General features: G+C 47.1%; 2 long non-coding RNA genes across 2 annotated transcripts; both read left to right on the forward strand.

Annotated features, from left to right (window-relative positions):
- The first annotated feature begins 1,926 nt into the window (after positions 1-1,926).
- Positions 1,927-13,746, forward strand: LOC125940375 (uncharacterized). The gene is made up of 3 exons (XR_007463597.1): positions 1,927-2,079; positions 2,315-2,434; positions 13,574-13,746. It is a non-coding gene; the product is annotated as an uncharacterized LOC125940375 (long non-coding RNA).
- Positions 13,747-14,550: 804 nt separating this feature from the next.
- On the forward strand, positions 14,551-15,654 carry LOC125940376 (uncharacterized). The gene is made up of 2 exons (XR_007463598.1): positions 14,551-14,621; positions 15,478-15,654. It is a non-coding gene; the product is annotated as an uncharacterized LOC125940376 (long non-coding RNA).
- Positions 15,655-16,276: the final 622 nt, after the last annotated feature.

Here is a 16,276-nt window from a genome sequence, read left to right on the forward strand (position 1 = left end):
AATGCAGCAGGACTGAACTCAGCAACATTTCACCACAACACTGAACTCCGCCACATGACTCAGCGACACGCTCAGCGACAGGCAATTCTCTCGCATTTACACATCATAAGAATTGCATAGGGATCCTCATCATTTTTTGTAGTCTTGTGCGTTGCAAAATAGCTGATGTTCACTGTCTCCCACTCAGATCAGGTTAGTTATACAGCAGTGACTTTGAGATAATTCTGCAAATGTATTCAATTGTGCAGTTATTGTTCGCTCCCTATCGGTAAGTCTCAGCCACTCTAATTGCCGGAAAAGAAAACTCAAAAAGCGGTACACACCACCACCCAATAAATTTGTATTTCAATAACAGTGATTTTGGCATAATTTTCTCTCCATATTTTTACAGCGGAACTGTTAAAGGCTCGCTAGACTAGTCTCGTTCTCATGCGTAGCATCGCCGTGCTGGTAGAGCGTGAGCTTGGAGAGAGTGAAGTTGGCGCTAGTGCTCGGCACGCCCTCGTGCCACTGCTCCCGCGTTCGTCGTGGTCGCCTGCTTGCACAGCTGGCTGCGTTGCCGCTAATCATTCCAGCGTAGACTTTCACTTCTCTTCTGTCGTCGTAATGGGGAGGCCGCGTTTACGGGGGTATGCGCCATGGCTTAAAGGTATGAGCCATTCATGAGCAACTGACGACACGTCCTAACGTGTTTGAGCAACGGCGCCGCGAACGCGCTCGGGAAAGGGCTTGTCGTCGACGTGCCGGTTGTAGCGTGAGCGCTTCGGAAGCCCAGGTGAAATGTCGAACAGCCATGGACCCCGACTTGAGGGAGTGCGATGTTGAGGCCAAACGTCAGCGAAGAGCCGCCAAACAGGAGTTGCGGGGCCGCCAAGTTGAGACCAAACGTCAGCGCCGTCTTGCCCTCCAGGAAACCGACAATGGTGGTGCACGCCTCGGCAACGCTAGAGCCAACATCCCCGGAGCGATATCCAGCTTTCAACGCGAGTTTCTCAAACGGAACGCTCATAATAGACATATTCTGTCAGGTGATGCCCAACGACGATACGCCCATTCTCATCGTGGGGGGGGCAATATTCTTTACAGCAGACCCACCATAGTCAAAGCTTCGCTGGCTTCCATCTGCACAGTAGTGGACGGGCTCTGTGTTTTTTTTTTCTTTTGAGCAGTCATCTGCAACGTTCTCAAAGTACAATGGTCACACATCGGCGAGATTCCGAGATCAACAGAAGCTGTAAAATGCTGTAAAAGCGTCTCTGATTGGCATTGTCTAACCATGGGTAACAACCTGCCATGATGCTGTACTTATCAAAGAGGAGGAGGGTTGATTAAATCAGAAGTAAACCGCGGTAGCAGATAAAGACTCCTTGATAACGTTTGAGATTTTCCACAACGCTTCGCTGAACCATAGCCAAAAATTTTACCTACGATTTTCGAAGTCCTAAATTTTTCTTACCAAAACCTCAATATTACACCATGCCAATCGGTGACACGCATGCATTTTACATCGTAGACTTTTTTGGGGTACGTCCGTACATACGTCCTTCCAGTCTTGTACGCGATAAACGTTAACAATGAATCACGTAAACTCCACACAACCTGCATGTATTTTTAGCCTGCCATCATTTTTAGCCAGCTTGAAATATTGGTTGGAATACTGCTTCTTACAATGCGAATTTAGGTTGCGTGCGTTACGTTTTCTTTCACGAGGAATATGACTTGTGGCGTGTATTCATAAAAGGGTGTTTACCTTGGGACTGTCCATAAGAGCTATAGGGACAACCAATCGTGATGTTGAGCATATAGTTTGCGAAGTTCGTAGGTTACAGGCAAACATAACTTATACACGACAAGCTTTGTGTATTCGACTCCGCAATGTAATTGGTGAATTTTATGTATCACCAAAGGATGTCTTTTGTGCAGGCGCAGCTGACCAGCAAGTGTCTGCAGTCCTCGGGAGCAGTACCAACACCTCTGGCCATATAAGTCTTTCAGTACCACATGCGCCTAATCAACCACCTCAGTCAAGTTTGGTTCAATCCACTGCCACAAGCCCTTCAGGGCACCGACAAGGAGCAGGTGAGTCAGAAATTTGCTTACAGCATAGAGTTGATAAAGTAACGTTAACTCTATTCGAAATAAATCAGACATATAGATAGCACACATTTGTTCAGACGTAAACCGATTAGGGCAGCTCACAAAAAGGCAAATATGCTTATGTTTTTTTGTGTTGTGTTTGTGTTTTTGTTTGTGTTGAGCTGCCTATCATGCGTGTGTGTTTACAAGAAAAAGAATCCTAATTATGCTGTCGCAGCACAACTGTCCACAAGTTCACTGCTGGCCAGTACGCAAGGTTCCGGCAATACTAGCACGCAGTCGATCCATCAACATGGCCAATCTGCGCCGGACCTTTTAACGCGTCAAGCAGCATTAGGTAAGCGGCGATCCCTATGTAATTTCTGCAGTGACTTTGCAAAATGTATAATATGTGCTGTATACAGGTCGCCCCACGTAACTTAAGCCAAACTTTAAAAATATGCAATCGCCACGTAGCTGGACAGAACCAAGGTGATGTTGCTTTCCGTCGCTTGGAGATCCTTAGAAAATTTATTTGCATTCCGCCTAATTACTCTTCATTATTGATCAACTATACCTATATCTATATTAGAGCACTGCATGGGCTCGGGCTTACCCGAAAGCCCGGGCCCGGCCCGGCCCGGCCCGTGTGCTGGGCCTGGCCGGGTAGGGTAGTTTTTTCACGGGCTCGGGCCGGGCTCGGGCACGGCATGTGCTTTTTAACCCGGGGCCGGGCCGGGCTCGGGTATTCTAATGCGGGCCTGGGCCGGTCTCGGACTTTCTGGCAGTGTGCATGTAACGTGCAGCGAGTTATCCACGCGCGTGTCGACTTTAAAAAACCTGTTGCCCCCACGCAGCTGGAAGCTAACATTGCTACTCCTGTGTACTTCCTTTTTCTTCTTCCGTCCTGTTTTGCGCGGTTTTAACACAACGTAAAGCTTCAGAAAGACCGAAGTCACCTCTACCCAAAGGATGCCATTGTATTCCTTACCTAAATCAATGTAATTAATGCTTTCAGCGCGGTGCCAGCGCGTTCGCGACTTGCTTATTGTTCAAAGGCGCATTGGTAAAACTATGACTGGTAAGATAAGATAATTCGTCACTGCGGCTGAAATATGGCACTGCGTCCATCCATGTTTGCACGCATGTTCAGAATCGGCCGCCTAGCAGCAGCGCATTACGCTGCACCATGGACGAACGAGAAGCTTTCTTTCTCCATTTACTCCATCCATGCACTGCGGTAACGACCGGTCGTGGCTGCCCTTCGGCTATGGTGTACTAGAATACGGTTGAGTGGGACGCCCGGCTGGGACGGCGCATGCTTTGCAGTGGGGCGCCCCACATGGGAAAATACTGTGGCGGCACTGTGATAGAATTGGATTGGGCCGCATCAAGGTCGCACCGCTGGAAACTGCTGGCGATACTGCTCGGCAGGGTCATTCGTACTACTTCGCACGCTGCAATTTGCGTTCAGACCGCCCAAATGGTGTTCATATATGCATATGACATGTATTTATGCCTTAAGATTAAATTCTTTTCAGTCTCTTCTTCATTTTATTTTTTAATGCCGCTCGGTGATCTTTTTCGGTCTCGGGCTGGGTTCGGGCCGGTTTCGAGCCGGGCTCGGGCCGTGTTCGGGCCTAAGGTAAATGGGCGGTGGGCCGGGCCGGGCGGGTAACGTAGATTATCTTCGGGCCCTGGCCGGGCCCGGGTCTCGCCATAAAAGTTTGGTCGGGCTCGGGCGGGCATCCCAAAGTGAAAACAGGCCCGGACCGGGCCCGTTTAGTGCTCTAATCGGCCCGTGTAGTGCTCTAATCTATATCTGATCAATCTATATGGCTTGCATTGATTATGGAAATCCATTTGATCTAGTAGAGATACCAGCAGTCATATAGGCATTGCGTAATCAAGCAGTACATTAGGCATACGTAAATATCATAGCAAATGCCTACAAAGATTCCACAGCTCCCATGGTTCTCTACAAGAAAAGTAGAAAGTTACCTATCAAGAAAAGGGTTAGGCAAGGAGACATAATATCTCCAATGCTGTTCACTGGATGCTTATTAAAAGTATTCAAGTTCATAGACTGGCGAGGCTTAGGAGTGTGGATCAACGGCGAATATCTCAGCAACCTTCGGTTTGCAGATGTCATTGTCGTATTCAGAAACAATGGGGACGAATTACAGCAAATCATTGAGGACCCTAACCGAGAATGCGTAAGAGTGGGGTTGAAGAATCGTACGCATTATACAAAGATAATGCTCAATAGCCTGGCAAGAGATCATGAATTCAGGATCGCCAGCCAGCCTCCAGAGTCTGTAAAGGAGTACGTTTATCTAGGTCAATTACTCACAGGAGACCCTCATCATGAGAAGGAAGTTTACAGAAGAATAAAATTGGGTTTGAGTGCATACGGCAGACACTGCCAAGTTCTGACTTGGAGCATACCACTGTCGCTGAAAAGAAAAGTGTAAAACCATTGCATTCTACCGGTGCTAAGATATGGGGCAGAAATTGGAGCTTAACAAAGAAGCTCGAGTACAAGTTAAGGACCGCACAAAGAACGATGGAACATGTTAGGCCTAACGTTAAGAGACTGGAAGAGAGTGTTGTGGATTGCTTATATTCTAACTTACATTAAGAGAAAAAAATGGGGTCAGTTTCACACTAGTGGTACGAAGTCTGAGCAAACAGCGAAGGTGGTGGTCCTTCCCTAGCTTTAACTTGGTTCTCCCTTAGCTTTAACTCGGCCTTTTTAACTTTCTTGGCGAGTGTCATAACCACTAGGCTTTACAACCACGCTTGCAGAACATGCATTTATGGGAACCATATGATTGCGTTCTACTAACAATTGTAACACAACTTGCTATAGGCGAGAGAAAGAGAAAATGATCGTTGTGCCCCTCGTACGAAACTCTGGATCGGAGCGAAGTCTTTAGAGTGGCTCTGGAGTGGCAGCGCAGCGCCTTTGCCACCGCTCCTCCTCTTCTTCGGTCGTGACGATCTTCTTCGAATGACCCACGCACTCGGCGCAAACTAACGAGTCAATGTGTGTCGCCGCACCTCGGCGACGCGGAGCTGCTATACTTTGTAGTGACGTCATTGCCTAGCATCGCCCCCGCGCGACTGTGAGGAAAAGCTACGATGGAGGAGCGAGTGGCGTTGCTGCGGAGGTTAGGCAAGCCGTCGCTAGGTGGCGCTGTGGCGGGAGCAGCGGAGGGCTCATCATCTAGGGCTCATCGAGAAGCCAAAAAGTTGGGATTACAAGAAGAAGAGGTGCTCCTTAGATGGAATACATACCGAGAAAAGAAAAGGGTTGCGAGTGAGCTCGTGCAAGAGAAAATTAAATGCGCAAGTGAACGTTCGGTGCATAACATTCACAAAAGAGACAAAGGCGCTCCAAAAAGATTCTGGAACCATATAAAAGCACTCGGAGCTCCAACTAAAAACTCGCAAAAGGCTATAAGGGATGAAGACGATAACATCTACGAAGGAGATGATGCGATGCGGTACATCACAGACGTTATTAGGGATAACTTCGGCACGAGAACAAGCGTAGTCCAGACAACAGATCCAGCAACAGCAGAGAGGCCAGAGAGATCATAATTTAGCATGGAAAGCTTTTATTGGAAAAAGGCAGCAGAAAATGTCCCGAACAACAAGGCAGCAGGTCCCGATGAAATCCCTATACAGCTAATCAAAAACCTCGGTCCAAAAAGCAAGGCACTGCTGACTAATGGCATAGAGCAAGTGATTAGAACAAAGAAAATTGCCGTTGGATGGCGTGAAAGCAAGAGGAATCTCATCTACAAGGGCAAAGGAGATAAGGATAAGACGAGCTCGTACAGGCCAGTTACAGTAACGTCGGTGATATATAGAATGGCAATGCAAGCCATAAAATTGGAACTGTCGAAGTGGGTGGAGAAAAACGATGTATTGGGGGAACTACAGAATGGGTTCAGGCCAGGCAGACTCTTAGAAGACAATATGTTTGTACTCAGTGCATAGAGATTTCAGTAGCTCAGAAAAGACCTTTATGGATAGCATTTATAGATATTAAAGGAGCTTATGACAACGTAGACAGGGAATTGTTGTGGGATATTCATCAATACGAAGGCATAGATGATGATTTCGTGGAGCTGCTGAGGGAGATATATAGAGACAACCAAGTACAAGTGGTATGGTAAGGTCTAAAAGGAAATGAAAGGGTGGGAATTCACCAAGGATTGAAGCAAGGATGCCCTCTGTCACCATTGTTGTTCACGCTTTACGTCAATGGTATAGAAAGACGACTGGAAAGCAGCGAATTAGGTTTTGATTTATCCTTAATGCGTAATGGACAAATGCGAGCATGTCGCCAAGAGTACGGTTGAAACGCTCCGTCAGCCCGTTCGTCTGTGGATGGTACGCGCTAGTGGTCCTGTGGATGATGTGACACTCCTTCAGAAGCGACGTCACGACTTCAGATAGAAATGCGCGGCCTCGATCACTGAGAAGTTCCCGAGGGGCTCCGTGACGAAGAACAAAATGCCGCAGTATGAAGGATGCAACATCTTGGGCAGTTGCAGATGGAAGTGGAGCGGTTTCTGCATAGCGTGTGAGGTGATCCACTGCAACGATAATCCAGTGGTTGCCAGCACCAGTACAAGGAAGCGGGCCGTAAAGGTCGATTCCGACCCGATCAAAAGGACGGGATGGGCAAGGAAGCGGCTGTAAGGGTGCGGCCGTGGAAGTAGGGGCCGACTTTCGGCGCTGGCAGTCGAGGCAGCAGCGGACGTACTTCCGAACGAACTTGTACATGCCAGGCCAGTAATACCGGAGCCTAAGGCGGGTGTAGGTCTTTAACACGCCACCGTGTGCACATTGGGGATCAGCGTGAAACGATGCGCATCTGGACTGATGTACGCAGACGACATTGTGCTACTAGCGGACGATAAAAAATATATACAGATACTTGCGAATATCTGCGGGAATGCAGCTACAAATCTAGGCCTTAAGTTTAGCACAAAGAAATCAGGAGTTATGATCTTTAATGAAGAGACGAGTAACTTCGTGGTAGTGAAGCAATATAAGTACCTCGGCGTACATATAAACGAAGGAAAGAATTACTCAAGCAACCACCAAGATACTCTTAAAATAAATGAAGCGGAATGCAGCAATTATGAAACACAGATCACTGTGGGGCCACAATAAGTATGAGGTGGTGCGTGGAATCTGGAAAGGAGTAATGGTGCCAGCGCTAACATTCGCAAATGCCATTATATGCTTAAAATCGGATATCTTGTCTGGTTTGGAAGTTAAACAAAGATCAGTAGGCCGGTTGGCTTTGGGAGCCCACGGTAATACCACAAATGAGGCAGTGCAGGGTGACATGGGTTGGGCATCTTTTGAAGTCAGAGAAGCACAGAGAAAAGTTAGTTTTGAAGAAAGGCTCAGGAACATGGATGAAAATAAATGGGCGGCTAAAGTGCACAAATATCTCTACAGGAAAAGCGTGCACACAGAATGGAGGAAGAGGTCAATGAAGTTGGCAACCAAGTACAGGATAATCGAAACTGTAAATAGACAACCAGGGGTCATCAGAAAGAAAGTGAGAGAAATAGAGACCGTGAATTGGATGCAAAGAATGGAAACAAAAGGAGAACGGAGATTTACAAGAATCAGAAGAAAGAAATCAGAAGAGTAAATTTGTACGATAACACAAAAAGCAGTGCCTTGCTATTTGAAGCTCGAGCCAGTTGCCCAAGGACCAAAACATACCGGAAGAATTATTTGGAAGTAGATGAGGCATGCGTATGCTGCGCTAAAGATCCAGAGACCACTCAGCACATCCTAATGGAATGCGACGGGATCCACCCAGCGAGAACCGTAGGTAACGTGCAACTCCCAGAAGCGCTTGGGTTTAAAGTGGAAGGAAATATCAACAGATCAGCCGTATAGAGATCAGCAAGAAACGATTAGAGTACTGGTGGAAAAGAAGCAGGGAAAGATGGGTACGACCTGATCTCTTAAAATATTAGGTAGCGGTACAAGGTAAATTTTTGAAAAATGATAATACTGAGAGGTATGCAAAAATGCTAGATAAAACACAAGTATAGTGTACCTGATTAAATCAAGCAGGCTAGGTGACTATTTGTCGCCACCCCGTTTCAAAGGGGATGCCAATAAATCATAATCACCATCATTGGCAGAGTCAGAGCGATTGGCGGCGGCGGTGACCTCATCGTCAGGCGGAGGAGTTTCTTTGCGTACAACACCAGACTACATCCAGCTTAAACATCTTCGCTGTTAAAAAATAGTAGGGACCGCTTCACACTAGTGGTGCGAAAACTGGCCAAACAGCGAACCTAGTGACTCCACCTTGCTTTATCTCGCTTCGGCCAAGTTTTTGCGAGGCTATGCTTTGAGACTCGGCCACGTTTTGCGCAAGATCACCCCGGAATCATCGACAGCGCAAGGAGCAACGAAAACTCGGTCATTAAAGTATCTGGAGGCTTGTGGACAATCATACGCTTTTTCTCGGCTTCGCGGGTTCGTAACTCGACGTTTAGCCGCCGCTTCAGCGGCTCTGTAACCATGTAACTCTGTAACCAGCGGCTCTGTACATGTGTTCCATGTAAACTAATGGAACACATCATATATTCCCACGTCGCCAGTCATCTCGATAATAATTCCTTCTTTTTCCGCAAGCAGCGCGGCTTCCTCCCCGGATTATCATGTGAAACACAATTATTCGAATTCACTACAGACCTGAACTCGAACTTGGATTCGTCTTTTCAGACCGATGTTATTTACATTGATTTTTCAAAGGCATTTGATCGCGTAGCTCATCGTCGTCTCATGGCCAAACTCAGTTGTCTTAATCTTGACCCGCTTACCTTGTCATGGATCAAAAGTTTTCTAACAGCACGATCTCAGTTCACAGTCATTGGCGGTAAGCTATCAACAGCCGCACAAGTAGTACCCGGCGTCCCTCAGGGATCAGTTCTTGGCCCGCTTCTCTTTCTTATCTTCATAAATGACTTGCCATCTGGAATAACGTCATCTATTCGCCTCTTTGCGGATGATTGCGTTGTATATCGTCGAATCTCAAACAGTAATGATCAATCATTATTACAACGCGACCTCAACCTAATCGAAACGTGGTGCTCGCGCTGGTTGATGGAGCCTAATACCTCGAAGTGCAAATGCATGGTTGTTTCACGCAAAAAAACTAATCTGATCTTTCAGTACTCCCTTAATTCTACAGCTCTATCACATGCTAGCTCGTACCGATACCTAGGCGTCCTCATTAACACTAAACTGACATGGTCAGAGCACATCTCGAGTGTTGTAACTGATACCTCAAGGTCACTGGGCTACTTAAAAAGAACACTACGTCTGTCCCCCCCGGAAATTAGAAAAATAGCCTATGAAACCTTCGTTAGGAGCAAACTCGAGTATGCTTCTCCCATTTGGAGCCCCTACCAAGATTATTTAATTACCTCTCTCGAGTCGGTGCAAAATCGTGCTGCCCGATTTATTTCATCAAACTATAATACACACGCCAGCGTAACGCACATCAAATCATCTCTTGAACTACCCCCTTTAGCAGTAAGACGCAGAATCTCACGACTCAGTCTGTTCCATAAGCTATATCACAACTTTTCCCACCTGCATGGTACACTGTTACTGTCACCCGCTCGAACTTCTCGCCGCCTGTTCAACTCCAACAGCGTCCAACGCCTTCATGGTTCGACTGTTGCATTCAACAAATCATTTCTTCCCGCAGCCATTGAAGACTGGAATTGCCTTCCCGAAGCAGTTGCTCTTGGGAGAAATCCAGAAAAATTCAGGCAGTCCTTAACTACACTCTTTGTTTAATAACTTGAACTACGCATTCTTTGTTTTCTCGCACCATTTATGTTACAGACGTTGTCCAATAGAAGATATTGATTTCCATATTGCTTTGCACACTTTGACTTGTATTTGATTGTCCGGTTTTGTGTCACCCTCTTATTATAAAGTATCTATTCATTTGTTAGCTTATTCCTAATTACTTGCTCCATCCCATCCTTGTGTTTGATCGTTTTTTTTCTTGCCTTGTGTTTTTCACTGCTCATTACTGTACTTCATTATAAGTGAACAAAATGACAAAAAAATTTTGTGTGTGCGCTCTGTATTTGTAACGTAGTTGGCTCTTTGTTAAATAACATTCGCTCCATTATTTGTCATTTCAATACTGTCCCCCCCTTATGTAATGTCCCTGTTAAGGGTCTTTAAGGGTTAATAAATGATGATGATGATCGGACCGAAGACGTTTCACTCGCTCTCGAGTAGCGGCGCGGCGGCTTTCGCGCTGCGCTTCCTCTGCTTCGGAAGTGACGCTATTCTTCGCCCGCCACATTTTCGCGGCGTTGTGCTCGGCGCGGAGACGGCTGGGCTTTGGTGTCGCCGCGGCGGCGATGGGGAGCTACATTTCCGTGGTTCGGCGCAGTGAGGTCATGGCTTAGCTCTGTGTCTGCGGAGCCGCGGCTACCACTCCGCATACCATGGCTCGGCAAAGCTAACGCGAAGTGATGCGGTGCGCGCGTTGACGTCACGGCTCACGCAGCTGTGGCGAATCTCGGCGCATTCGGCGCAGCTGGGGCAAAGCGTTGCTGGGGAGACGCATGGTGACGTCATCACAAGGTGGAAGTTTTAAGGCGTACACGCGACGGACGATCCTCGAGCTTAAACATCTTCGCTAGTTCACAGAGGTATGTGCCATTGCGCTTGGACCCTTTCTGCACTGCCTCAAGGATCGGCCCACAGTTTTTTGGCACGACGCGGCCTAACCAAGAGCTTAAACAGCTCCGCGGTTAAAATTGAGCTGGTCAGGCTATTTATTGCGTAGGAGGGATAACAGGTGGACCATTATAGCTACAGAATGGACGCGAAGAGAAGGGAAGCGCAGTCGAGGACGGCAGAAAACTGGGTGAGGTGAAGAAGTTTGCAGGCACAAGCTGGAATCTGCTATCCCAAGACAGGGGTAACTGGAGATCGCAGGGAGAGGCTTTTGTCCTGCAGTGGACATAAATATACGCTGATGATGATGATAATTATTGATAAACTTCTCGAATAGCATAATTAGATGAAAAGTGTCAAGGAGAAAGCTGTAAAGCAACATGAAAGCTCAATAGTTCGCGCAGCAGCTTTCTGTAGGGGTAGTAATTGGAGACACTACGTTTAGGTTGGCGTAAAGGTGTTAAGTGGCCTAGCGTACTCTCATAGCAGTTGTGAAGGGCGTCGAGCGTCGCCGGTAGGTTTTCAGGCTTTCGCGTTCAGCCGCTGTTCCTAAGGCGCTGTGCCTTCCTGATTTTCAATATGTATGCTGCCAGGGACTATCTATCTATGTGTCGGTCTATCGATCTCGCTAACGTTGCTCCCACCAACATGCGTCACCGGGAGTGGGTAGTTGATCCACCTGCTGTGTTCAGGAAACAAGTTCGAAACCAGCCGTCGGTCCAACATGGATCCCTGAATATGCTACAATAGGTATGTCCCACTCTTCAATAAACCCTTTTGATGCTATGTTTGTGCACTGGGTATCTCCCACTTGGTCTACTAAACCTGACTCCACTGAGCCTTCCGCCAACTCGGGCCATTGGGTATAATCCACTAGGTATGTTCCACGCTTCAAATAATCTTTTTTGAGCCCAACCTAGGTAACTGACCATGTACCAGATTGTATGTGGCGTGCTTCAACCCCATCAGCTGACCTGTTTCACGCCAAATTTGGTTGCTATGTAAGTATCAGTGCTTATGAGTAACTGTTCAATTAGCTTCTTTCACTCCAACTTGGGTCGAGTGGTATGGGAAACAAGGTATGTATCACATTTTAAATAACCTCTTGATGTCTGTTTTGACGCGGCGTAAGCGCCAGAAGCTATATACCACTCTTCAATGAACATCTTTTACGCCGACTTGTGTCACGAGCTAAATGTAACTGGGTATGGGCCGCTCTTCAGTGGCAAAAACAGTCATTTAAATATATTTTCTGCTGGGTGGAGGCTAATTTACGCCATATACACTGAGACAATCCTGTTTGAGCCTATGTTCATAAACGCTCTACGCAGGGACTTCATTAGGCCGGCGCTAGATGGCGCCGCGTGTACTGAGGCAAGTGCGAGGGAGCAGCCGGGCTGCATACACGCCTCACAGATACTCTTCGTGAGATTGGTTCTGCTAAATTTTTTGTGTTTTTCGATGTGCAGCCAATCTTCGCACCCAACCCACGAAAAATACGTATACAAAACTAACTTGGAGAACATCAGTAGACGTCAATAACAAATCCCAACCTACCGATCGGAATCAAATGTGGTCTTGTCTGCGTGATTGAGTCTCCTGGAACATCGGGAAAGTGCAGCACGCGAACATCGACGAGATTTCTAAATCCACGGAAATGGCAAGGTGCTGTAACGGGGTTCCCAACTGGCGCTGGCTGACAACAGAAAAATTGTGGTGTGCTAATTTGGCTCCTTGGGCAGGAGCGCACTAATGTATGAGAGCCACAAGCACAATAAAAAGTTACAGTGACGTTTCACTTCGTGAACGCAGGTGACGCGCAAGCGTATGGGTACTATAGCATAGACGAAGCTAAGGGTCCCAGGTGCGCCTAGACGCTTAGGCGCTGCCCGCATCGTAGATCACTTTCAAGATAGAGCTCGCGTAGCGGCGCCATACGCAACAGCCGCCAAATTAGAATGCCTCCCCCTCTCCTCTCCCCCCGGTGCCCTGCGTGGGACGGAAAATGGCGGCTTCCTCCTCGCTTCCCTCCCTTGTGCGCGCGAGATCGGCGGCTCACCGTCGCACGCTTTCACTCGCACCCCATAAAGCATACGGCGCTCGGGGACGATGTTATGACGCGACGAATCCAGTACGTCCATAGCGCACACAAAACCCTACCAACTGCCAGAGTGGGTCCACTAAGCACGCCTGCGCCTACCCTCCTCGTCCGCGACGCTTCGCTTCTGTTCTTCCACGCTTCGCTCTACGCTACCTAGACGTTCCTCTAGGTGGCGTTGCCTTGCCGCGCGCACAGCGCGCTCCTCCGTACTGTCCCCAGCGGGCGGTTATCTTCTCCACCTACAGGCGCCTTCCTCCTCTGGCGCTGGCTTCCCTTACGGCGACAAATTTCACCGATATGACAGACGGAGCATATACGCGTGCACGTAAAAGAAAAAAAAAAGCTCCGGTACACTTATGGAAGTTCATGTGATGACTTTTAATACAGCCCGTTTTCAGATAATTGTTCTTGCGCCAGAGGTGTTTGTAAATATTGACGGCAAGAAATTGTGACGTTACGTGTATATAATTGAAGCCAGCTGGATAATGGCCAACAGAAGTTACGAAGGACAAGGTTTTTAAAGTTGATTCCGTTATTGTTCAATATGAATTCCTTCATGCCTTGCAGGGTTATCTGTTTTTATGTGCAATGGCGAACTTTAGCTCTTAGGATAGAATGTATTCAATGCAGGCGCAGCACATCAGCAAATAGCAACTGTCACGGCGGGCAGCGCTCAAGCCTCAGGCTCAAAACTCCATTCCGGATCAAGTGCGGGTCATCTACCGGCTCCCTCACTTTCGGCTACATCAACAGGCACAGGCCTTGTAGGACAGCACCTTGGAACAGGCGAGTCAGAATGTGACCTATGTGACCTTTGCATTGTGACCTTTGCAGTTAAAACGGCGACACTTTTTTTCTTAACAACACGCGGAAGCCAGATAGCGGGGAATTTATTGTGGATTCAAAAGGGTATGTTAGTAGCATACCTATTTCACGAAGGAGGCAGAACTAAGAACCCATGAGCGCCAAACGCGGGCGTTCAAAACTTGCATAAAAAATTGGGAAAGATACCATTAATATCGTTTGACACAGTCCGCTCAAGATCCCGCAACTTTTCATAGGAATATCTAAACGCACGCGGTTCCAGAAAACATGGTTGGCCCTAATAAATATTGTTTTCGTCAAGAGACGCAGCTTTTATAGTCCATAACTCTCTTACATTGCTTTCAGCGGCGAGCCCTTCCCGCCGCTGTGACAAAGAGGCAATAGCATACTGTTACCAAGCAGGATACGGCAAGTTCGTCTCGCGCTATCAGTGACGGTTCTCTGATGGCGGTGGAATGCAAACATGTTTGCGTACTGTGCGGAAAAAATGGACAAGTTTGCACTCGGCCGTGCAACGCTTAGGCACAGCGAAACGATGTTCTGTCGTTCTTCTGTTCTTCTGTTCTGTCGACAACTGTCGATCTTCAAGTCTTGCTGGCTGCAGCATGCAGCAGTAGCAGTAGTATGCAGCAGTAGTAAAACTATACATTTTTGAAATCTTTGAAAACTATTGCATAACTTCTAATCGTGCGTTTTTATAAGCACAACTTGTAAAAAACGGGTCACTCGGAGGTTTGGCGCATAAAACAAAGTATTTGTTTTTCTTTCGTGGATTAAATCTTCAGAGTTGCCGAAGCATGTTCCAGCGATGGCTCAGACTACCGCCGTCCATCCAGCGATGCAAAAACCAATGGTAAGACGAATGACAGTTTATATGAATTTCTGAAGTATACATATATAGAGCTCAGCATTTAGTAGAGACAAGAATTATGGCATCCATTTCAGCATCTCTGTGAGATCTTGAGAATGACAGTTAAATTTTCTTTGAAAATCTATTTTCAAATAATTTTTGACAACTACTCGGGAAGTTTTTAGCTTATAACTCTGGTTTCGAATCGCTACATATGCCATGAATTACTGCCACAAAATAATTTGTAAATCTACCAGTTTTTTTGTAAATAAACGGTCAATTTGTCGCCGTGTAAATGTAAGACCCTGTAAGTAATCGAATCACAGCGAGCGAATTGCACTATACCAGTCACTCACACAGTGATCAGGCCACGTAAAGTGTGTGGAAATGAAAACGCTACGCAAAAAGTTCACATATTTTCGCCTAGATCAGCCGCGAACTACAATTGTATTCCACGTGAATTGTAGAATGCTTTGCATAACCATGTCATTTTATAAAACTGACTGTTTCGCGGATGAATTCAGCCGCAATAGACTTTCTCAAAAGCATGGTCTGCTTCTAAGGTGCTAGGACTGCGTCAGCCTCGTACCCTTGATGACGACAGTTCAAAGGGTACGAGAATGTGCTGTAATAAATACGTATCAATAACAACATGGTCTGTACAAAAAATAGAAATTGGAAATGCGCCGGAAATTCAACTGAGCACATACTTTTGGTGACATTCACTTAACGGCTGCCATTTGTTACAATTTATAATATGTAAAAAAATCGACCGGCTTTCTTATGGCGTAGCGTTTACTCACGGTGGTATTTTCTTATCTTAGTGTTTAAAACACGGGCCCATCATTTTCTTTTGCAGGTACCTGCACTGTCTGGTTATGGAATTTCTTCAGAAGATAAGGCAACACTTGACGTGAAGACAACCAAGAAATAGCGATGTTTCTTAGATTTACACAATCATTCTAAGGTTAATATACCGGCATCTCTGTGAGATCTTGAGCACGCATATCTAAAATAAATCTAGCCTACGAAGGTTCCTTTTTTTTTACGTTGAACGGTAATCCAAAAGTGCGTCCTGTGTACTTACTTATTCTGACACCTGCGCAGATATTTCCCTGATGGTGCCGCGAACACCTCCGACTTTATCTTTGACTAAACAGGGTGCTTTTTGTTGAGTAAAATAGAGCAGTACAACAATCTTGATAACAAGTTATTAACATCGGAGCTGTTTAAGCTCCTGGTTGCGCCGCGTAGTTCGAACAATAACGGCTCCTAGCGCTGACGTCAACGCGCGTTGCCTAGGCAACACCTCGCGGAGCGGCGTGTGCTTCGCCTCCTCTCCGTGCCGTGCACATGTTGCCTCGACAGGGAATGTTAAGGAGAGGAAAGGAGAGCGAGCGCGCAGCACGCGCTATGCTCGGGAGAGACAAACATAAAATGAGAGCGAGAGAGAGAAAGAAATTGTAGCAGCACCAACGAGTCAACGCACAGAGGTGCTTCCGATGTCGTCCGCGTTACCGCGTTTCCCGGCCTTCGCGCCGAACGCGCGGGGCGTCCGTAATTGCAGCAGGCGCCTCTGGTGGTGGCTTGGCAGAGGCCCGTCTTAGCCATGACGTCACCGGGGAGACAAAGCTCGGAGCCCCCGCGTGGCGGCAGAA

This window comes from Dermacentor silvarum, chromosome 9 (genome assembly GCF_013339745.2).
Source record: "Dermacentor silvarum isolate Dsil-2018 chromosome 9, BIME_Dsil_1.4, whole genome shotgun sequence".
Taxonomy (NCBI): Eukaryota; Metazoa; Arthropoda; class Arachnida; order Ixodida; family Ixodidae; genus Dermacentor; species Dermacentor silvarum.